This window comes from Oenanthe melanoleuca, chromosome 1A, assembly GCF_029582105.1.
Source record: "Oenanthe melanoleuca isolate GR-GAL-2019-014 chromosome 1A, OMel1.0, whole genome shotgun sequence".
Taxonomy (NCBI): Eukaryota; Metazoa; Chordata; class Aves; order Passeriformes; family Muscicapidae; genus Oenanthe; species Oenanthe melanoleuca.
Genome location: NC_079334.1, coordinates 45,500,960 through 45,526,483, shown reverse-complemented (window position 1 = coordinate 45,526,483; position 25,524 = coordinate 45,500,960). Strand labels below are relative to the sequence as shown.

Below are 25,524 nucleotides of genomic sequence, written 5' to 3'. Positions count from 1 at the left end.
ACACATATCCTATTCTCTCCCAGTTTTTCTCTTTTCAGCCTGCATTAAGTGAGACATAACAGAGAGCCCCAGACACAGCCTGAAAGGTGTCAGCTACTCAGGACAATGAACACATTGTCCTACCAGCTCTTGGAGATTCTTGGTCATAACAGCCAGGACAGAGGGAGCCAGCACTACCACCAATATTTCAGTACTCTTGGCATAACTAACAGGATATTTTAACTTGCTAGGGTATAATCTGTGAACTTTCTTGGAACACATGGACATCTCACTCATCCCACCCATGCAGCCTATATGAAAGTGTGCCCACACATGAGGGCTTCAGGTTACCCTCACCTCCTACTCCTTTACTAGAGACCCTGCTAAAAACTCTGTCCCCACCTTTATTGCAGGCCCCCTTTAAGAATTGAAAGGCCACAATGAGACCTCTCCAGAACCAGGCTGAACAGCCCCAGCTCCCTCAGCCTTTCCTCAATTCCTATGATCATTTTGTGGCCCTCCTCTGGACAGCTCATGTCTTTCCTGTGTTTAGGACCCTAGAGCTGGATGCAGTACTCCAGGTGGTGTCTCTGGTATTCCCCATGATCACACCAGACATGGTCTGGACAGCTGGTACTGCATGCTGTGCCAGGACAGCCTCCAAGAGTAGGTACAGCTTCTGTAATTGTGCTGAAATAACCTAGCAAAATCACCTGGGCATTGGAGCCCCACGAGAAAAACATTTGGACTGATGGACTGATGCCCATTTAACTGAGGCAGCATAGAATACATTGAATGAATGGTGACTATTTGCTTTTGCAATGAGAACTGTATGAATTTGGTTAATAAAATAAAAATTAGAAAATATACTTTTCAGAAATGTAGAAGAATAGAAAATTTAAAAATACGTTATGCAAATACACTCGTAAAGAATTTAGTCAAGGCATCTCAGAATAAATATATAAATTGATCAATTAAAAAAAAAAAAAAAAACACCACTGAGACCTAGACTTATAATAGTTGCTATTACTTTACACTGAAGTAAAATATCAGCAAAAGCAGAAACTAAATGGCTTCCTATTTTCTTGCATATTGAATTATAGACGTTCTTTACCTTCTAAAGTGAAACTGCTTCTTTATATTTTCATAATCTGATTCTATCCTGATCATCTATTTGATCTTTACCAGATCATGCAAAACAAGCAGAAGAAAAAAAACATTTCCCAATGCAAAGGCTGTGAAGGTATTAAAAACTACTGCCTCTGGATCCCATATCCAGAGGTTTCCTAGAAACCCTCCATTAGTCTGTGCATCTTTGATGCATATGTAATGTGCTCAAGAGAATGCTGCTATTGAAACATAGAATTTTGCATTTCTCAAATGACAACAAAAATTTAAAAAAGCCCAAATATTGCATCTACAGGAGTGTTTTTGCATTTAATTTCCCAGGTTCCTTTTAGGGGAAAAAAGGGAAAAAGTCCTTAAGGCAATATAAGCACTTAATCCAACTCAAATACTAAAGAGGACATAACCTTTTAAATCATCTTAAATATTTACGATGCCATAAGCTCTTAAACTTCCTGGAATACTTAGCCTTCCTTAAAACCTCACAGTACTCAAAGTCCCTTGAGCAACATAAGCACCTAAACTGCTTCAAATCCTTTCAAAGGACACAACCTTTAAACCAACGTTGGGTCTAATTTTTAGAAATATTTTTGTTTCTTCAGGAACAATTCTGCCTGGTTTTGTCCACAGATCATGTAACTATTCAAGCACTATTCACATGCTTCCATTGACATAATGCTTCCATCAGATGGAAGATATAAAGCACCCTGCCAACACTGGGAAAGTCAGTGCAAGTCATGGAAAAGGTTCCCCTGGTTCTAAACCTGGCCAGCTTCAACTTCACTGAAAGAGAAGGAATAGAAATGCAAAAGAGGCACCAAAGCCTTTGCTTTCTGTCTTGTTTATATCTTTACATGATGCCTGTCAGTGACTCAAACTAGGTTCATAATATTTCCCCATTAGCTTGTGATAGCAATCAAGAAATTGGAAAATTGACATCTTCCATTGACATTAACAGCAACAGGTGTGATCTCTGTGTGGGAACCCAGCAGTAAGTCCTAAGAATAGAGCCAGAAACACAAGCCTTATTTAAGAAGAACTCAGCTAACGTGCTACAACCACACACTGCTTCAGGACTTTAATTCTTCAGGATGATGTCACTTCCCCATTCATTTTCAACCTGATTTATCTTTTCAACAACTGTTCGGTGAACTTCAGTCTGGAGTGAGTGGAAAAACATTTCAGAGTAAAGCAACCTCACACACACAAGCATGAGAGGTAAAAACCCTTCTCTTTCCAGAATGTCCCAGTTCAGGCTTTCAGGGTTTCCTACAGCCTAGGAAAGGAGTCATCTGTGCTCCACTTTAAGGATTTTACTTTTGATGACACAAGTGAGCAGAGCATTAAGTGAAACTCAGTGCCCCAATTGCTCTGAAGTAATTGAGAAAAAATATAAATACTTGATTATTTGAATTTCACATGAAAAGGAGTAAATAGTAGGTCAATCAGGTTGTTTGTCCATGGGAAGTAAATAAATATATGCATCTTCAGAGCAACTTGAAAACATATTTTCCAGACTTCTGCATGGGAAGCAAGGTTACTGAATATATGCATCTGCAATTCTTTTAAAATTATTTTTATATTAATCATAAGCCATGTCAATAAAAGTGCTGTGTCCATCAAAGACTAAAATATTTGAAGTGTGCAGCTCAACATTAAGAAATTTACTGTTATGCTGGTGTTTCAAAATCTTGAAAATCTGTTTGGGACTGCCCCACAGCTCTTTAAGGCAATGGCTTAAGAATTTTGAAGAGTCCGTGTTTATGCTGAGCCTGGTGAGCAGCTATAACATTGTGCAAAACAATATTACCAATTTTTTAATTTAATTTGTATCTTTATCATCTTACCAATGAAACCAGTTGGTGTTAAATATTGATAGCCTCATTCTATAGTGGCTGGTCTAACACTGTTGAGAGTTAATGCCTTCCTGTCATTCAGTTAATCTCAAACTGGTTTCCCTAAATTGTTACCAACTCTTCTTCTTCTCCTTTTCCTTCTATCTTTTTATACATATTTACAAACTGCCTATTTCCTTACATCCCATGTTACCCAGTTCAATTCACGAGCATGAAAAATGCAAAAAATTTCCAGCTATTTGTGTAAGCAAAATCATTTTTAAAATTAATGCTAAAATGATTAGAAGTTTAAATTGCCAAAACAGCAGGCTACAATAGAAATATATGCTGGTTTTTCATAAATATATTTGGATTTTTAGCTTTGGCACCTGTGGCACTTCAGAAGCATCATCTAATTCACAGCATGCTACCAAAGTAACCACCGGCTCAGTTTGAAGAGCACAGGAACAGGTAAGTCATTCTCTCAGAACGTAGTGCCATGGAACAGATATTGGCTGATGGGCCAAAAGCAAAGACTTTTTTAAGACACCACAACATATATTTTTGTGTGTGCACACGTGGGTGTGGGTGTGTGTGTGTGTCTATACACCCACACACAACTTATTACAATATAGAAAATTATAGATTACAATGAAAATATTATAAAGTTTTGGCTTTCAGTATTAACTTCAAATTTTTTTCCTAACTATTGATAAACAAGGTATAACTTCACCATTAATTTTTAATCACATAACCATAGAAGCAGAAGTTGAAAATTACAGCCTTCCACTGGTCATCTAGTTTTCCTCTTTAACATATCTTTTCAAAGTCTCCCTTAGAAATTTGAATAAAGAAGGTGAGATCAAAAATTCAAAACAACAGCCTTTAAGTGATAGTTTCAATGGAAAATGGCTAGGTAAAAAAAGTTTTTCCTTCAGCACAGTTTTAAACATACAAAATTAAAACATCCCAGTGTTCACAGAAGTACATGTGATTATGAGAAAACATTTTAGTTACAGAAGACCTCTACAGTTACTGACTCTAATCTACTGAGCAAAAAATGGAAATATTACATTACTCAAAGACATGAAAGGGTGGGGACTTTTACAGACTCATTTACGAAAAGGATCCCCGTTCTTTTTTATAACTAAGAAAACAACAGCATTAAGAAATATAGAGCTCAACAAAAATGGCCTTGCACAATAGAACAGCTGGAGCTGAATATGTTACACACATGTGGCATGTGCTACAAGATACTTTGTTCTGCATAGGTTTGTTCCATTCTTCAAACACTTGCCCTTCTTTAGCTTTATCATCAGGAAGGTTCAATGGGAGGCTCATCTATCCTGATACTCCTCAAGTGCAGTCCTGATTTGAACTAAAATACTAAGAGATGCTGCAGAAGCCAATTAATACTAAGATGGTAAATATTCTTGTTCTAGGTATAAGACCACATTTTTGTTTTCCATGGCTAATTTCTTTTGCTATGGCAGATTTATGTCTTTTCTCTCTTTAGACAACTGACTATTTTCAGCCATATGTAGGAACTCAGCTTCATAAGCCAACTCCAGAACAGGAGCAACTCATTTGCAGACAATGAAGAGCTTTGTAATTTAGCTGTAGGGCTTCAAAATGAATTTCTCCAAAGACACGGGAGGTCTCAACTTCAAAATACCCAAAGGCTTCTATTTCATCATGAATTGTAGAGAACTTTACAGTAATGTATGCATGTTAGGGGATTTAAAATTATAAACTTCAACATGCATGCATCGAATTATTGCAAAATCAATTAAAATTTATCTAGAAAAATTTGATCATTCACTGATTTCTGCAGGTGAAGAATTAGAAGTACGTCCTTAACTAACATATGGCTGGGAATTGCTCATATGAGTGCACATTTTCAGATAGTCCATCTGGAGCCCATCTCCCCCATGTTTAACATTTTCATCAGAAACAAGAACTAAGAGATAATGACCTCTTGGGGGAAGGCTGATGACCTTGATTCTGCTCTCAATAACTGTCTCAGAAACCATTTATTGTATCTTGCAAAAATACAGGTATAAGATGCACCCTGAGAATCAAAATACCATTTAACTGCTCCACTGAAGAGCTCTTTCTCCCTAAAAGACCTGATGACAGACCATTTTTTCCCCTGGGCTAAGATACCAGCTAAAACTGTGATTCTTTCTCTGTCAGAGTAAAATTAGGGGAAGGAGGTGGAGAGAAAGGGGATCACATTTTAGTTTTATTCCACTGATGCTGCCGCCTGTCAGTAAAAGATGAAGGGCCGAAATCCCATCAGTCTGGATTTGCAGATCTGAGGATGAAGAATTAGTATTTTTCTGTTTTTGCAGAAAACTCCTTGATGTATGGCTCCATTATTGAATGTTAACAGCTTCGGTTTAAATTACAAATGAGGTTCTATTAGCATAACCCATACTTGGTTTCTATTTAAAAATATGATTTTCTCCCAAATTGTGTCAGTTGAGAACCCATATGTTTTCATTTGTGGTTACAGATAAAGGAGAGAAGCAGTTTTATATTTCACTAACTCAAAATATGAGGTCTACAATGGCAAAATATTAAAGAACACTTTTAAGATACCATTGGTATCTCCTTCAACAGGAGAACCAAGAGGAGAATGAACAGTCCTTAGGAATGATGATAAACAGGCAGCAGTGCTGAAGGGGGAAAACACAAAGTGTCTTTTACAATTGTCTCTCCAAAATAATTTTCTAAATATGATTATTTTAAAAATCCTACATTGTATTGTGGAGTAACTGTTTAATTAGCTTTTGTTTCCATCATGCATGTTTTCATCAAAACATACTACAGAGCAGATGGTTTCTGCTCTTATACTTTTCAACTGCAGTGTTTGTGTCTTGCCCTTGAAAAGTTGTTTTTGTCTAATGTATCTCCTAATGATTGTTTTAACACATAAATATGCTGCTTTTCTGACATATACATGCACCAGCATATCAGAACTCATAAAATTGTTACACTAAATGGCCAAGTTCCAGCTGCACTGCTTGCACAGTGCTATCTTCTGTAATTTTACACAGCTCTTCAAGCTGTACAACAGCAGACACCCAGCAGCCTCTCATTGCAAACAGCCAGGCTGTTTGGGATGATTTTGGTGCTAGAATGCTTCTGCTGGTGCTACTGTTTGCCCAGACCAAGTCAGTCTGTTTCCCTATGCCTTATGATCCCCATGTGGAAAATATTGATACTTCCTGAATCACCTGTGAGCAGCAAAGGTACAGTAACTAACTCAGCATAAAAATGAGATGGTATTTCTGCATTCAACCCACCCTACTTTTAGCAGTGCTCCACAGGGGGTTAAGGTGATACTTAATTCATTGATGTTTTCTATAAAGCTCTTTGAAATCCTCAGATGAAATGCAGTGTATTATTAATATTATTGCATGTTATGACTCATGCCCCAAAGGATCTCACCATGCTTTGTTAGCTGTATACAAGAATCCCTTCATTCCCATCCAAGTGCTTCTACCTCTGAAGCATAAAAATGCAGCTGTTTGCCAATAGTATTTCTTTATAAACAATTACTGATCTTATATGAACAATATTCTCTTCCATTAAAAATGTATGTTTCACACCATTTCCAGTTCCTGAACAGCTCAATGCCAGGGAACTGTAATATGCAGGACACCAAATTCTATGAAAACATCATTTTAACAAAAGGCACCTGCTTAGCTGGAATCCTTGTTTAGCCTATAACCCAGCTTTCACTCACTTATACCACAGAAAAGATCTCTCAAATCAAAGTAATATGATTCTACCTCTCACAAAGTAGAAGATGAAAGAAATGGACAGTCAGAATGGCATAAGGTCCAATTAATTGATGCTCTCAACCAATTCAGGAATCTAATCCAAAATCTTCTACAGAAAAGAGACCTTATATAGGCTGAAGAAATGAAGATATGCTGGCAAAAACTTTCCTTTTCTCTCTTGTTTTTCTGCAGCTGGAGACAAGATGCATAGCACAGAGGTGGTTTTAGAACAGCAACACATATTTATACTTCCTAAAAATGCCTGCAACAGTCAAAACTTCTCTCCCTTTTCCCTATTTGAAACTTCAGGTAGCTTTTAAATTTTGAGTCAGAATAACAGTGTGATAGGAACTTGATTCACTTTCTACATGGAATGGGATTGAGCCAATGTGAAATTTTCTATTATTAAAAAGCCCCTGCTGACTCAGATGCCTATGCTGTGGAAAATACTTGTTCTGTTAACTTTGATGCAGTCATTAATGTGTTTCTTGAACAGATACTCCTCAGGTTTCTATACTGATACTCCTCAGATTCATACACTGAACCCAGATATTCTCAGCCTGTTGAATCTCCTCAGATTAACCCTCAAACAGGGTCAGGACAAAGTGTCATAAAATTTATAGTTCAATAAAAATAGGAACAGTTCTTCAGTACTCAAACATCCGCTACTGAGTGGCAGCTTGGTTGAACTGCCCTTTTCATTTTCTCAGAACCAGGGTCTTTTGGGTTTTTTCTGATAAAGCATAAAATTCCATTCAAAACTGAACATTCTTAAAGTTGCAGAAGGATGGGAATAATACAAACCAAACTCAAATAAAGTCAGACAATCTTATAGGGTTGAAAAAAAAAAAATAAAGCTGTAAAACTTGTTTCAACTACAGAAAGAGACAGCTTGGCAGCTTTGGTGAAGCTCTGTGTATTTACCAGCAAGAATCTTGGCCAGCAAGTACTGATGTAACAGTGTTTCTAGGGGAAATATTTTGTTCTTATTTAGAACACATAACTTAGTGATTCTGTGATACAAACACTGGTGAATGTTATTTTGTGCAAATATTAGAAGGAGTAGACAGAGAAAGAGAAAATAGCGACAAATTATTAACATGAGGTTGTCTCCATTCTTTAAGCACTTTCTTTAGGCCAATTTGCAGGCAGTCTCTTAAAAAAACAAATTGCTTCCTCAGCCAAATGTAGATTCCAGGAATTAGTGTTTGCTGTAGCTTTATTCTATAACATATGCATGCTGCTACCATGAAATACTGAACTAAATGTACCACTTTAAATAACAGTGAAAGGATAGAAACAAAATGAAAATACACCTGAAATACAAAATGTAATATTCAAAGCAAAATTACAACTGAAAAAAATTTACACACTCCAATAAGAGTTAATCAGTCAACCACAAGTGGAAGTACAGAAACTTCCATGTTGCTCACCATGCTGCTAAGCAAAAGTGCTTACCATTAGCAGCCCTGTGCATTTCTGAACAGGACAAGTATCACTGAGACCATCTTTGAAGCATATTCAACTCTTGCCCATAGTCTCATCACAGTGATGTTTAAAACTTGTATGAAGTAACTCTAGGTAAGTCTAGCCCTTCCAGGTACTAATTCATATACATGGCAATTAGACATAAAAAGACATCTGATAATAAATTACACCATCATTTCTGTCATATGCCTACATTTTAGCCAAAAAGCAAATAGAGCCAGCACACATTACTTCTAATGCCTTTGAGACATATTCAGTTATTCCATGGCAAGAAAGTGCTCCCCACACACAGCCCTTACCCATGAAAAGTGTGACTGAAGAAGGTGTTCTTATCCTGGGTTAGCCAATGTAGTTGCCATTACTCAAGTATAGGCAACAGTTTAAATTATGAAAGAAATCTAAAATACTTCAATACAAATGGAAAACAGCATTTCATCACAATCTCATTTAACAGAACACATCAATGTTAGTTGACAGTAGAGCAAATTGTTTAAAATTGGAAAGCCACCTAAATTCTTGCTCTTAAATTAACTAAAAGTGCATTTTTGTCTGATATAATAGCACCAGATTTTTTCAATCTTCTGTTGTAAGATAAAAGGCAACAATGCCAGAGTTTCATAATATATCCATTTTACTACCTTACTAAAAATTAAGCAATGGCGTAGAGTTAAAACATCTGCATTTCTTAACTTAGAACCCAAATATAAGAAAAAATCCAAAACCTATTGATACTTCATAGTTAATATCAAAATGGCATTGAAGTGCATTGTTTTAATGGTTGCATAAAATATCTAAGAGATATGAAAAATGTCCTTTTAATAATCTTGTACATACCACCATAATCACAATGAAATAATTTTTAAAATAATTTTGTTTACTAGTGTGAAAGCAGGATGTTTTCGTGAATGTCAGTGATAAGATTTCTGCCTCTTAAGTCTCAAATTATGTCACATGAGATGGAATTTATCTGTCTTAATGTTTAATAGAAAGTCTAAATTTGTGCCAGTCACCTTAGGTTGCTTTTGTTGCAAGTGACAAGAAACAGGCATCTCTAAAGCAGGAATTGTCTCATCCAAAGACAGAAATAAAAAGAGGCAATGGGAATCCTCCCCTGGAAGTCTCCATCTCTCTTCACTGACTGAAGAAGCCTATGGTGACCAGCTCAGATTTATACCACCTGTAGTTTTAGATGGCTAACACCATGGGAAACTAATCCCATTCTTGACACCCTTCTCAAATAGCATTTGGGAAAAGTAAGCATAAAATGCAGAAAACCAGAATTACCAACAAGTGTAAGAATCAAAATACCCTGTCCCAGAAAATTAAAAAAAACAAGATCCTTTTGTGAAAATAGCAGGGGATCTGTAAATTTGAAATGTCATACAGTGTTTGATCTCCAAGCCAGGACAGACTCAGTCATTTCTAGAAGATTAAGAATATACAGGGAATATTTTCAGAATATGCTGACAAAGTCATATGTTCTTCTGTATATGAGTAAGCAGCAATTTTCAAAAGCTTATAATTCAGTGCAATAAGGACAGACATTCAGAGGCATGGCAAAAGACACATCTTATACCCCATTAAAGCTTCCCTTTCAAATTCCAAGTCCTAGCTCAGAAGCAAAGAAGAGGTCATAGACCTTTTTTCAGACTTTTTTTTCCATTTTCAGGAGTGATACACTCATCTGACAGAAAGTTTTGCAAAGCGACTCAGGCTATAGCAAAACTGTGGGCAGATGTCTGACAAATTAATCAAAGTTAAAATTCAAGAAAGCTGACATTTGAAGAGAGAGTCCCCTGCTCCTAAGTATTTCAAAACACAAGGAAGGAAGTCCCTCAATCACACATTCACAGAAGATAGAAGGTTATTTTGTGAAGTCACACTGCACATTTGGCCAGGTTTTGTATGTTTACATTGGCATCCTCTTAAACTATGGACTGTCCCAGAATGGCCATTTGCAAGTTACTGAAAACAGAACCTATAATGAAATTCTTAGGTCATATTATAGGTCTCATTGATCTCTAAGAAAACCTCAGAAACACAGCTACTTCTATTGTGGATTAAAAACTCACCTGCATGAGTTTGTTCCTAGTTATGTCTTTTTTATTTTATTTTATTCCTGAGCACAAAATGATACTAAAAATGTATCTTTCTTGCCACGGATCAAGTGAAAAAGACACTATTTTTAAACATCTAAAATCCCCATAATGTGACTGTTCACATCACGTGAAACCTGGTGCTAATTCAAAGCTAAAAGATAATTTCACAGACTTCAATCTGATTTTCATAGTTACAATCACAAGTCTTTAAATATAATTTAACACATTTTAGAAAGCTTGCAAATTCTGCCATGTCTCATTTTTTGCCAAAACTTAAGTCAAATACTAAACTGAATAACTAAATATTTCAAAAATAAGAAATTTAAGACAAAAATTATTGTCATAAAATAAAATAAAATAAAATAAAATAAAATAAAATAAAATAAAATAAAATAAAATAAAATAAAATAAAATAAAATAAAATAGCAGAATACTTCTGATTTTGCTTACCTATAAATATCCCCAAAATCATAGACTAGCTGAGATTAGAAGGGACCTCAGAAGCTCATTGCATCTAAACCTCTGATCAAGCAGGGTCAGATGGAGCAACCTTGTCCTTTTGGGCTTTGAGTACCTCCATGGATGGGAATTCCACAACCTCTTTGGGCAAACCTCTCTAATGTTTGACCATCCTCAAGATAAGGGAGTTTTTTATATTCTGTTTCAAAGGAAACATAATTTAATAATCTGTATGGAGCTTGTACCCACTGCCTGTCATCCTGTCACCAGGTGTCAATGAGAGAAGTCTAGCTCTCATCCGGTATTTACTGTGAGAATGAAATGTTACTCAGTATTTCACTGTTCAGGAGACAAGGATCTTGTGCCTAAATTAGCCCAACCACTAACCATTTGATATCACCCAACCCACACATCATGTTTGGCACTATACAAAATTAGGCTAGCATCTTCAGAATTCAGAAATTATGTATATCTATCTGAATTACACAGTATCATGCCTACATATAAATCACGACATGACACCTGCTTACATGCTAGCCACTTATGACTATTTACTGGTTTTAGAGACCTGAATTTTAATTTGCAAGAGACACAAAAGACAGCACTATCACAGTATTAAATGCACAACAATACAGTAGCTCTCCATTAGATAATAAGTAAGGGCTTCACATATTTTTTAACTTTTATAAAAGGCAAAGCACTAAAAATATCTATAAGGTCTGAGACTATTGCTCACCAAGGAATTTAAGCAGCAGAAACTAGCACAGCTGCCATCATGTGCTCCTGCACACTTTTGGCTGCTAATTCCCACTCACATCACCCTTTGTACCAGTGGCAGCCCTTGGACTGCCATATGGGAGAGGGCTGGAATAAACCCAAATGAAAATAAAACCAAAGAAATAATTGGCTATTTTCAGTCTGATCCATTCTCCAAATTTACAAACAGCTACATGTGCTGAGTGAGGGAGAATGACAATATGGGGAGGAGAGAAGAAGCTGGCACTGCATCTTACACAGATGTGCCAGGTTAAAGTGCTCACTGAACATTTAGGCTAAAGCTAAGCAGTCAACACAAACTACTCTCTGAGTAACACTGCATTCCTTAGGCACTGCTTTCAGAATGAGATGGATTGGCCTCTGGAGATGCCTGCTCCTCTCCTGAGGGTAAGCAGAATCTAGAATGAGTGAGATACAGCTGCTTAGTTTCTATGTACCTAAATTAGACAATATCTAGATGAGTAGAAAATGGTAGAAAAACAGGTTTTTGATTCTTACAGCACTTCATTCCCATTAACAACTGCCATTTAGAAAAAATAACTGTAGCATAGCTTACCATCCCACTAACATCAAAAGGGTATGTATTTTCTGCATGGTCCACAATTTTTTTCCTAAACCATATTTTACATCTATAAGCAATACATTTCAGTGATAGGGTACAGTATTCCTCCCACAGGGCGTATAAATCCACAGTCCAGTTATAAATCACTTACATTTCTTCAGAGTCACTTTGTCACTTTGCTGTGCTGTGGGAAGGTCTTTTCCTTTTTGCTCAAACTCTTCCTTCCAAAAGTGTCTGTCACATCTATGGCAGATAAGGACAAAAGGTCCTTAACTTTCACTTGAAGTTACCTAAGGGTAAAAAGGGAAAGAAACACAGTAAGTGCAAGCATTCATATTGTATTTTATTGCAAGGTATTACAACCATCTTTTTAAAACACACTTCAGTGTCATCCTTACAGATATGTATTGCACACCAAGGAAAAAATCCCACACATTTCACATCTTCCTTTCTTTGTATGAGAAATGTGGAGTAGTCACTGCTCCTAGACCAGTCACCTGCTTCATTTCTGAGATTCATAGTAACAAGATTGTATTTCTTTGAAAAAGCAAATATACAAGTTAAAAGATGATTTCACATTATTGATTATTTATTTTGTACACAAACACACTGTGAATACTTTTGGCTGAGAGCAAGCAGGAAAACAAAATTTGTTGAGCGCAGACTCACTATAAACCATTCTGCCTAGCCAGTATTGAGAAAAATTCTAACCTGAATCTTCTGTTAAACAAAACAGCTCTCTATTGCACTGTATCTTTCTCCTCAGAAAGTGAGACCTGGGGTTTACAATACATAGGTCTCATTAAAATTTTTCCATGAAAACTTAAAACTCATCACTCCATTAGAGTCAAATCTATAAATTATTTAGAATTTTTTTAAGAAAAAATTATTTAGAAAGCAATAAAGGACAAAGTGTAGCATGTCATTTGTCACAGTATTAATCCCTATCTTGGAAAGCATGCTCCACCCTCTTGTCCAGCACAGAACACAAAACAACAGAACTAATTAGCAAAGGTTCAGAAAAGAAAACATGCATGATCAAAGGCTTAAAACAGTTTCCACATATTAAGAAGAATTCAGTATGCCACCAATATCCAGACTGGAAAAAAAGCTGACTTAAGGAAGGGCATAATAGAAAACAACAAATATCTGAAGAAGATGGAAAGACTGCACAGACATTGTACGTTCTCTATCCCTGGAACTCAAGTACTACATAATAAAAGTCAAGTTCAAAAGAAAAATGAGAGTTTCTTCTCCACAAATTGTATGGCAGAACTGTGAACTTCTTCCCAAGGATGCTGTTTGTGCAAGGAGGTGTTGTAAGTCAAGAGGAAGATGGAGGAATCTCCAGAGGACAGCCACCACTGGAGATAGATGACAGCCTCACTGAACCATTGGTCTGAACCAGGATGACCAGTCCTATCTCCTTGTATATTCACTTATGTTAGTGCTAATTCAACAAATTTTATATCCATTTTACACTGATCTATTTACCACTCACAGTAATGAGAATTACTGCATTAGGTACACAAGGAGTCTAGTCTGAGTTGAATTTGAAGTACAGGCTGGATCCTTTTGAACACCAAAGAGAAATCCCACAGTTCTCTGTACTTTACTATATGCTTAATAAATTTGATTGATTTTTCCAAAACACCATCACCCAGGAACAAAAAATCAAATCAAATGAGATAGCAAAGTCTTACTGCAAAGCAGCAGTAGCCTTCCTCTCCCCAGTCCACAGTCCCAAAGCACCCAGGGCAGAGGGCTACAAAGCAAGGTTCTGCTTCTCAAGTTGTTCACTGGTCTCATGGGTTTGAGTCTAACTTCATCCATATGTTCCCACTCAGTTCAACACTTATATAAATGCAGGTCAGCATCTCCATTTCCCAAGTTTCATCTCAAAGTAAATCTTAAAAATCATATACTCTGTATTCCAATATCTTCTCTTTTGCTTTAATCTCTAGGATACAGCAGTGTTTCTGATTTATTTTGGGTAAGTGCAGATCAATTAAAATTCCTTCAGGGAAGCCTTCTGAACCAGCAGAAAGTGAATGACTGTCATCAGGAACAAACACTTTTTGCTGTCATGGACTGGCATGTCATGCTTTTGAGCAAAAACTATGTTAATTAATTCTATCCATACCTACCAGGTGTACCAAAGGAATATAACCAGTCCTTTCTGCTGTCTCACTGATACAGATCTTTGTATCTGTATCCCTATATGTAGAGCTGTGCATTGGCACACTATATGAAGAAGCTGCCTGTACTAGCACAAAAAACCAGCAGGACAGAAATAACTCTGTTCAGACATCAGTATGCAACCAAAATCCCTTTTGCAAGATGCATGAATTAATACCCCCAAATATCACCCAAAAACCAGTATTTTCCCAGTATATCTGCATACCTACCTATTCATTAACACTCTTTTTAGACCCTACAGTGAGGAATTTGTATAATTGACACTTTTTTAGTCAGTTTGAAATATTGGATCAAAGTAAGTTTGCTGTTCCTCTGAAAAAGAAGAGCCTGCTACAATGTTTGCTGTTCTCTCTGCTTCTGCAGCTTAAATGGCTTCACTGAGGATGAAAGGAAATTCACCATACAGGATGCTGATGATCAAAGACTCATAAACCACTGGCCTATAGCAACATTTGTCCAGCTTTTCTGTTTAGAACGTTAGGGGTAGGAATATAACCAGAAAGCCCAAAAGGTATTCAAGGTCTGCTTGATATCCTTCACATCACTTTGATACTAACTATAAATTAGAGCAAGCTGTACCAAACAAGAACCAAATGTTTTAGCCCTGATATATGAGCAAAGACAAGCCTCTTGAAAAATGGCAAAATTCAGAGATGTGTGTGCCAGGTATACTAACAGAAGGTAAAATACTATTGCAGGATAAACCTATTGAAAACAATTTGATAGTAGCAATAACAATTCAGAATTATCATCACCACTACATAAACACTGAGAGAAAACCACATGAGAACAGGTGGCTACCTACTGGTTGTCAAATAAAAGTGTTGATTTTCACTCTTTCCACATGTGGCTTCAAGCTACCATCAACAAGTTTACATTACAAAATCTTCCCATTAATATCATCTTGACTCTCAAACAAGTGCACATAAAGGGGGAAAAGTTGATATGCAATTATATCACTTGCAAGCATTAGAAATCAACAGCAACCCCAAAAATTGTGTAAATTAAAAATGCTTTCTTTTCAACCATTTGTTACATAATTTCACTTGAAGGTTAAATAAGCATTCATGCCTGCTTTAAAAATTTATTCCATATATTCCTTAATTCAATTATACCTGGTAGAAATCCACTTATATCAAAGATATATTAAGAAGTTTATACATGAAGAATTTCTTAGATTATATTTTTTTTTTATTATTTCTGAAACAGCACAGTGATACAAGTAATCTGTGATTTTAAAGACACAAATATATTTCAGAGTACACATATATTAATTTGGGATATTAAAAGCTACACTTGTGTGCAAGCTCACACCATTCCCATAAATTACCTAAGACACAAAGTAAAAGCTATACATCATAACGTGATCTTATTAGCCTAACAGTTACAGGACTTTTTTGGCAATTCATAAATATACAGCTGCATTACAAAGCCATCCAAAATAAGAGCTGATAAAATACTTTATGTCTCGACTGTCGTGTGTTCTTAGAGTTTGCTGAAGAAAAATGCATTAGAGAAAAATCATTTGAGGACTATACAAGGAAGTTACTTAATTCTTTTGGGATTAATATGATGCATAATTCCATTTTTGTAGATGAGCATCCTATTAATTTTACTTTCAATACCTATAGCCTATTTGGTGTAACTAAGTAAAAAATCTAGAGCAGAATGTGGCCTGATATCATAGTATATAAAATCAAGGACTGGATTGAAGTTTTGATTTCTGTTTGGTTTAAGATTGAACAGTATTTACTCTCATTTCTAGTTGTATGGACAGCCTAATGTAGTATTACAATCCTGTGTCTTTAGAACCATGTTTATCCAAAAGCCTTTATCCAGAAATCTTATCTCAAAAACCATAAACTCACAAAAATAATTACTGCTTTGCTAATAAATGCCAAAAATATTGTTAAGAAAGATGCATTAAAAAAGTGGCAAAAGGTATAAATATATCTGTACTGAGGTCCCTCCCAGCTGATCTGTGGTATCATTGTCCTAACATGGAAATAAAACGAGTAAACAAGAGATCAACAATGATGTAAATAATTAAAGCAATAAAGGTGTTATACTGCAAACTTCTCTAAATGTTGTGCTATTAAACTGAATGAAACTCTTTGATTTGTCTGCAATTTAAGAAACCTCATTATGCTACGATTAAAAAAAAAGGTTCAGAAAAAAATTGAGCTGGCAGTATTTCCCTTCTCCAACATAATAAAAAAAAAAATAGAAAGGTAGGACAAATTATGTATCTACAGGTAAAAAAGTCTTTCTACTATGGATCAGTGCCAAGAAGATAATAAAAAAACTTCCATATGATTTTATAAAGATCTCCTGCAGGACCCGAAAACACATGCTAAAATTTGCAATATTTTAAAATCTATTCCTCTCATCAGTTATATATGAAATTCTTCAAATCTTCTGGATTTGGATTATTATAAAGATTTAGGGAAATATTCCTCATTTCTCTTGCAGATTTAGTCAATAGTTATTTAAAATATATTGACCAGAAATACAACCTTAAACTGAATTGCAAAAGGATAGAATGGCATGAAAACAAAAGAAAGACTTACGTCTAAATAATTCCTTGCATGGCTACCTGTCCACCATCCCAAAGAAAATGATATATGTGAGATGGATGAGAGAAGACACAGGCAATCCACCAAGATATAATGCTGGATTTGGGACAAACACATACAATACTTGGCAAATTGTTGTTAAACTAAAATCCAAGCTTGGAAAGGTTCAATAGATAGTGGTAAATTTATATAGTACTTCTTGTGGCAAATATGTCTGGGAATATTTCACTCCAGTCATCACCAGTGGGAAAAGTGCCACCTCCTTTCCCCCATATTCCTTCCAGCTCTATCTGCCCTTCTCTTTCTATCATTAGGCTGTCATTCAGCACAGGGACAAGCAGCAGGAGCTGAAGAAATGAATGTTGAGCAGTTCAGTATGATTCCAGACAAGCAGCATCACACATACAGTTCAGCCCATCAGGGTTATGCAATCAACACCAACACTAATGTGATGGTAGCAGGAATTCAAGTTTGGTTTTTAACCCACCTCATTGCTAACTAGTTTGGATCCCTGTCACTTGAGAGAAGATTATTCATTAATGTCCAGAACTGTTATGGTGCTGCAGCACTCTTGAATTACTGTCAGGGGTATAAAAGGAGAGAAAGATGTGAGAAAATCCATAAAATTCCATTTGGATTTTTTCCCAGCTATTTCTCCTTTTTCCCTTTATTTTCCCTCCCCACTATCCCTTTTGCTGAAAACACTGTCCCCCATGCAGCTCTGTGAGGAGCTCAACACGTGCACGGAGCCAGCAGGGACAGGGAGACAAGAGGCAGGCAGTGACAGCAGCATCCCTCCTTGTCACCTCAGGCCACGCCAGAACGGGATGGGCTGAGGCAGGACGGAGTGAGAGTCAGTGATGCTGAAGCCAAAGGTACAAGGGCATGAGGTTTTAAAATCAGATTATGGGTGATGAAACTCTGGAGACCGTGGCAGGCCAGCTAATAGGAACATATGTTAATTTGAGAGGATGATTTACATGTTATGCAGAAAAAGGTAGAGTTTAACTAAAAATGTGAATGCGTCTGTCTGTGCTTGATCTCATGGACCTGTTGTTTCTGGGTGCTGTAAATAGGATTACATCCTTGGGATATCTTTAAATTTAAAATTTTACTTCTGAACTTTGGCAGACTGGGATGTAAATAAATGCTCATTTACACTGGAGTTTGCTAGGAGAGTTATATTTATTTTATTGTCATTCTTTTATTGAATTGTATCTATTTCTCTCACAAAGCAGTGCACTTTTTTGAAAACTGTTATTTGTACTGTTTATTTCATTTCACCTACACAGAGTGGAGGGGTTTTGAGGTAAAGGTAAAATTTCCAGAGAATGCACCAGCACAATGACTTAAACCACTCTAATCTGGAGCCAAAGCAGCCCTAACTTCCCTAACCTTCTTTAGCTCCACCTGCAGACCCTCCTCTCTTGTGCTGACTTTAAAGCAGTCCTGCAAAACGAGTGAACAACTTTTGACCAAAACATCCTTGCTGGAGCAAGAGAGCAGTGAGGAGAGGTACCACAGATAAGGTGAGGTCACACAGCAGTGATGTGGCATGGCTTGCTCCCCTGTGGAAGCCCAGCCTGCGTGCCTTGGAGTGCAGAATGATGGACATTTGTTCCAGTGGCAGAGGCAGCACCAGTGCCATCTCACCCTTCCCAGCCTGGCCACTGAGCTGTGCCAAGGAAAGCATGCATGGAGCTATATGATCAGCCACACTGAGAAACTAATCTAGATTAAAAGTAAAAAGCTGCTTTCAAAATCATGGAGTCCACCAGACCCACAAAGCACTGCATGAACATTTTTAGAGGTATAGCAATGAGGAGAAGGAAGCAGAGAAGCATTTACCACCCATGATCTGATTAGCTGATGGAGCCCACGGTCAGAAGCTATCAGATATCACTGCAGCCTGGCAAGCACCAGCACCAGCTGCCTCCCCCTCCACTCCTCCCAAGCCTACAAAGACACACTAAAAAGAAGTGCAAAGACCCACACTGCAAATGAGATGGAAGTGCAGCTCTAGGGGCACAGGTGTAGGCTCTGTGACAAGGACAGGCTGCAGAAGGGCAGCAAGGACTACAGCATTAACACTCAGCAGCTGCTGGGTTTAATTTACATGTCTTAGAGAACTGGGGCCCATTATTAGGGTGGATGTACACCAGCCTGGCATGCTTTGGTTCATTATCATTACATCTGTACATAGGTATGGACATGCTTATGTTCAATAGCCTAAACACTCCCTCGTTAGTATTTATATCATTAACTGAAAACTAAATCAAAGTCTATTTTTTGGCCTTAAGATTGAACAACTTTTTTAAATTTCCAAAATGAAACCCTAAATTCTACTTTATATCCCTTTTCATTTTAAAGATATTTGATTCTTACAATGTATTTATAATATTTTTTTCCAAATGACATGGCTGCACTGTATCTAATGTGAAGTACCTAACATATACATCATCTACATCATTTAGAGCACATATAAAATAATTTTGGTCTATCACTCTATTATTTTCCACTTTTTAATATTTTTTTAATAGATGCAGGAAGGCACTCATTAAATGAAATCTTAATATGAGCTATCAGTTTGCAAACAGAGCAGCAAAATATGGCATGACGGAACTCACAGTTCAATAAATGTTGGGGTTTATATTTAATAATTTTATGTTTTCTTATATATTAATTTTCCACACAATTAAAACTAATTTTTTTTTTTTTTTTTAATTAGAGAAAATGGGGGAAAATACCTTATCTGCATTTCTCTTCCAATTCCTTTTGGACAACAGTATTTCCTAAACGTAGCCTATTCACTGCTGGATATGTAATTACCTTCAGTTCATAGTCTAGACATTAATGCTTTCGTAGTATTTAAGACTCCTTGTAACATGCTTGCTGCTTTAAGTAAGCAAGGCTAAATCTTGACCAGATAAATTAGCAAAGAATGCAATAAAAGCTGCAATAAAAGAACTTTATCCTCCAAACCTTCAAGTTGCTGCTAAATGAGATTTCTTTGAAATGCAGATCAGTTGAACTAGATTAGTGAATTTTAGCTCCTGTCAACATCATAACAAAATACAAATACAATTGTTCACTGGCCTTATCTCCATGCTTCCATCTGCTGCCTTGTTATTTACTTTCCTTGATTTACTATGCAGATCTAAATAAGACACATCAAGGAGGGCTTACAACACAATGGCTTCTTAAGCTTTACATCAAGGTATTTGAAACTGAAGCCCTGAAAGGGCTGCCATCAAAGACATATCTCTAATGAACTTCCATATCAGAGAGGTTTGGTATTTAATACTGCTGTGAAAAGAAAAAGCTACAAATCAGAATGGCCTATGAAGGAAAATGTCTGCAAATCTTGATGAGATTAGTACCTACCAGAATTAATATCCCAATAAAAATGATATCTGGTTCACTGAAGAGTTAAAATTCCAACCTTTGCAAAAATAATGCCTAGTGTCAGAATGGGAAAACTCAGCTGACAAGGTTGAAACGTCAGGGGGGCATTCTTTTTTCTCCACAAAATGTTAAAAAAATAATTTTTTTCTGGTGGTTTGATTAAAACATTGTTGACAAACTAGCCACGGAATGAAATAATTAACAGACGACAGCGCTACTGTGGTGCTTTCTGAAACAGTGGAATTTTAAAGTACCTTTAAAAAAATTAGCAGCAAATTCATGGGAAATAACATAATCTGAAATGACAGCATGCAACATTTCTTCATCAATTTTACTATTTCTCTTTCTCCCCCACAGCAATCTATGGCAGTGCAGGATAAAATCTTCTGTCAGTTTGCTTAAAAAAAAAATTCTTAAGTGCCATTTCTATTACATGCCACAGCCCTACTTGTGAAGTACAATAAACAAAGAAGTTTCCTCCTCATGATTTAAACTCTCTTTACATACCTGATAGATTAAACAAATATAAACATCTTTGAGTTTCCAAAGTTCAGGCATAACCTTGTTCAGTAAACCCCCAGTTCTTGCAGTGTGCTGCCATTTGGCAGGAATTTTTTTGCTGGGCATTGAAGTACATAAACAAACGATACTTTTCTTTCTTAAGAAAACATTTCAATCATTTATGTCCTTCTATAGCAAGGGAAGATCCCACAAGCGTGCTCTGTGCTGTGGATCAATCAGCTCCAAACCGAAGTAGACATGTTGTATGCTCCAGTGCCCGGAAATCATGCTGCAGGCTCACCAGATGATGAAAACAGAGGTATGCAGTGCAGGGGAGCCCCACATGGCACCGCTGGCTTCTGGGCATGTCAAACTTCACAACTACCCTACAGTCAATGACAGCAAACACCTTCCCTTTACTTCTTGCCTCCAAACATGTACTTGTCTTTCTACCCTCCTTCCAAATTGCAGGCAGTCTTCCAGAAACAAAGCCCCCAAAGAGAAGCAGCATCCCATGGCTGTACTGCAGAAACCAGAGTTGCCTTCTTGCTGTATTTCATTTCGTATGGGATATGTTCCAGGCTTACTTATGGCCAAGAGAGACCACCACTATTCCTTGTTTAATGAAATGACAAAACAACAGATTTGCATATGTAGAAGCAGGTGCTGTAACAGGTTTGATGACTCTTGACCTAAAGCACGTAAAGTGATTTATCAGCAACAGCTGTCCCTGAGGTATTTGGGCTCTGACGGACAGTCAGAACTTCACCATCTGCACCGCCGTGTGTTAAAAATGACAATCTGAATTAAAAGCTGGTCAACAAATCTCATATAACTAATGCCTCCCATATCCTCATCCATATGCTGAATTCCCAAGACACACGACACTTGGATTATCTATTATAAATACCAGTCTTTGAATCTAAATAAAACAAGACAATCTAGGAAGATGTGAAAAGTAAGTGCTTAGCAGTTGCTACCCAATTCACAAAGCACCTACTCAAATAATACTTTGGATGTACATATGTTTGAAATCCTTCTATGATTTCACTTCATGATATAAGCACATATTCTTTCAAAGTAGCACTATATGTCTTTTCAGAATTTAAAAGTCACTATAAATATCTACATAAGCATTTCTTGAATGCCCTGACAAAAAAAACAGACTGATAGCAAAACATCTCACAGCATCTGTGTTCTCTGCACAGTGAAGGTATCCCAGGGTAGTGAGGTTTGCAGGTTGTGTTCTGATTTTTCCCTGTGAAGGGGAGATGTGGGGTTTTTTTCCCCAGACCAGAGGAGGGAACCTGAGAGTCTGAATTTGACCCCGTGGTGAGCACAGTGACTTGTTCTAGAGCTATGCTAGCAGAAGGTAGAGCCATATGCCCCGAGCCCCAACTTGGATGCTCTTTCTACAGTCTAATGTGCTTGTCAAAAGATGTTAAAATCACAGATTTACTTTCTCTGGATACATTTTATTATTGTAAAAGGCAAAAAGAAAGGCAAATACAATGTATTATGACTTATATAGACTAACATCCAAAATGTACTTCCTTCATTTAAAACTGCACGATCTTTTTTTATCGGTGAACAGTTTCTGATGTTTTTAACATCAATTTTAACAGAAATCTTATGTTTTATATCAATCACAGTTATTGTAACTCTTATTGATTAAAAACTACATTCTTATCTTTAATGTTAACAATTTTTCTTCTCATACAAACAAGGAAAAATACAGCTCATTATCTGGAAATGAGTGAAAATTGCCAAATTATGTTCCACTGAATTTCACTAAACTTTTAATTATTTCATTTTAAAGACTCAGAACACCAGACATCTTACTAATGTAAAATAGGCAGGAAAATTACTAAAATTAGAAAAAACTAATCCACAAAGCACATACTGAAAGGAGATCTAAAATAACAAAAAATGTGCTTCATAGCATTTCTAAAGATAACTTAAAATTTGGTGGCACACATAAATTCATTTAGCTCATATTTTGGCCTTTAGCTTTTAGAAGAAATACAAGCATTTTTAAAAATATATATTTATGTACATACATATATTTGCAGGCACTGCTGAAAGACAGGAGGTAGTATTTTTTCTCAAGTACATAATAAAATTATCTTCCAGAATTTTGTAAGATTAAAATATCTTTCAAACAGATACAATTTCTTGCAAAAACAATGAAGATTTGAAAAAAAAAAGTTCAATTTATTTACTTGCTAGGTTGTAACTGTCTGTTGAGAGATATAGTGATCCCCTCAAGAGCCTAAATATTTAGACAAATTTTAAAATGTGTATTATATACTTGACAGAAGGTATTTACATGACAGCCCAGAGCTTAAGCAATCTGATATGAAATATTTCCCCATAAAACAAAGTCAAGTTAGAAAAAAAGTGCAGCTCAGCCACACAAAGAGGCTTGAGATTAAAAACATAAGCATTTAGAAAGAGATTAGCCATGTAAGTGTTTGCCTCAAAATTGTGATAACCTTCATCCTACTTCCCAATTCACTGGATGCTGTGTATGAGTTTATGAAAAGAGAAGATGTGCAGCTCACAGTGTCTTCTTTCACTGAGCTGTTTAATTGCCTGCTGGGTACCTGGTGCTGCATCCCAGGCAGGCACGGGAGGGATGCCCTCAACTGCACTGTCCAGGTGATGTCCAAGAGAGACAGAAATTGGCAAAGGTGGAAATAAGCCTTGCAGACCTTGTTGGCAAGGGTGGACTCCTGCCAACTCCCTGAAACACAGCACAGCTCTCCCCAACAGAGATGCTGTGCAGAATAAGGGCTCATTTTTCTCTTTGTGACCTACTGCACTTTATCTTGGTGGTATTAAACAAACCGCGTGTTTTGAGACCAGATATTTTGTCACAGATTTTGGCAGTAACACACACATTCATCAAGGACAATTTTTTAACACCATCATGACTCAGGAGAATTCTCCCTCCCTCCACAAAGACCATGAAGAGTGAGACTTGGGAGCCCAACACGGCCAAAACAAACTGCCAACACATGAGAAACACACACTCAAAAATCTGACAAATAAACTTACAGCACATTCTCCCACTGTATTTTGTTCTTTTCAAAAGGCGGATGAGCTTTGGAAGGAGCACTGAGCTGGCTCAATGCAGCCATTGGGCACTTCATAATCGTGAATTGCTGCCACCAAGCAGCAACTTACCAGAAAAAAGGTGTGAAAGGTTTGCAAGAATATAAGCATTAAAAAGCTATCATGTGAGCATGGACGACCTTTTAGACTCCTGTCAGGGAAAACAAGTAGCTCAGGAGAACTGTATAAATTAAGAGAAGATGCAAAAGCAAAGACCAAAGCGATTAACAAGGAGCAAACCCAGAGTCAAAAAACAAATTGGAAATGCCTGTTCAAATAATTTAGGTTTGAACCATTTTCACTCGCTTTCATGTAATACTAAAATCAGATTAATCCTACTTGGCTTTAAATACCTACACAGGATATAACCTCTACCTAAAGCAGTGTTCTTAGCAGAGCCTGTGGCTCTCCTCTGTGTGGGATGCCAGGGAGAGGAGCTCCTCCAGCTCAGGAGCATTAGTGAAGCACCTGGTGTTTGAATGGATGAACCCAGCCACTGCTAGGATGAATCACAAGAGGGAGTGTAAGTTATTTGGAAGAGAAGAGGAATTGTTGAATATTTTCTAAACTTAATGGAACTTGAGTGTAAAAACATCCACCTTTAACTAATAGAAAAAGATTCATGTAGTCCAGATCATACATCAGATCTTACAATGGATCTCTCCACAGAGGAAGACAGATTTATTTTTTCCCTTGTATTTCTGACTTTAAGTATCTATTATTGAATTCTGTGAACTTAAGGGTATTTGCTAAGTTAGTTTGGATACAAAAGCAAACGTTTTGCTACATTTAGCTATATCTTTCGACATTTGAATAAATGAAAAGCTAAGATATGAGGGGGAAAAATGCTGAGGATATTTATTTTAAAAGCCTCAAAACCAAAAATCAAAATCCCAGCACGTATGGACATCACATACCAGTGGACTATAACAAACATAACACTTGTCAAAGAAGCTATTTCTTATTCTGCTCTCCTTTCAAATTATAAAGCAATCTTAATATTGAAAACTGTTGCCTCTTGTAAAAATACATGTGTCTTATGATGTATGCAGAATGGTTTGTTCCCAGACACTTATTTACTTAATGTATTAAGTTGCTCAGAGAGGTAATCTTTATGTTTGCAGCACATAAAATATTGATTAGTATTTTATAATAAAATAATGTGACAAGTAGTAAATTTTCAGATAAAATCTCTCCACTAAAGTCTATTTCCTTTGTTTACATGCATCAATTATTTTATAATTTGAAAGCAGAATCTTAAAAGTGGAAAAAAAAAATTACAAAATGTTCTTTATTTGCAATTAAATTCCAAGGTTGCAGAATTCTGTATCTGTCCCAATTTTAGAGAATTGCTTAAGGCCTCTGCCAACCAACTTTCAAGAGGATTAGCTGTAATGAAAATGCAATATATGTAAATACAACCACATATTTAAATGTCAAATATTTCAAACACAATAGAAAAATTACAAATTCAAAGTTATCTTTTCAAATATAATTCTATCAATTCCTTTCATGAAAGATAAAAACTTGGAAACAGCTTTCTTCTACTGTATAAAACATACAATGTGGCAACATATTAACTTAGCCTTCTTAATGTATCTTGTTATTGAA

At 36.5% G+C, this 25,524-nt stretch overlaps 1 protein-coding gene across 8 annotated transcripts in view; it reads right to left on the bottom strand.

The window, feature by feature from the left end:
- FOXP2 (forkhead box P2) overlaps positions 1-25,524 on the bottom strand; it is a 389,384-nt gene that overhangs the window by 316,867 nt on the left and 46,993 nt on the right. For all 8 annotated transcript variants that reach the window (XM_056516333.1, XM_056516331.1, XM_056516334.1 and 5 more), the window contains exon 2: positions 12,267-12,405. The gene's annotated coding sequence lies outside the window, so the exon portion shown is untranslated. The remainder of the gene's footprint in view (positions 1-12,266; positions 12,406-25,524) is intronic.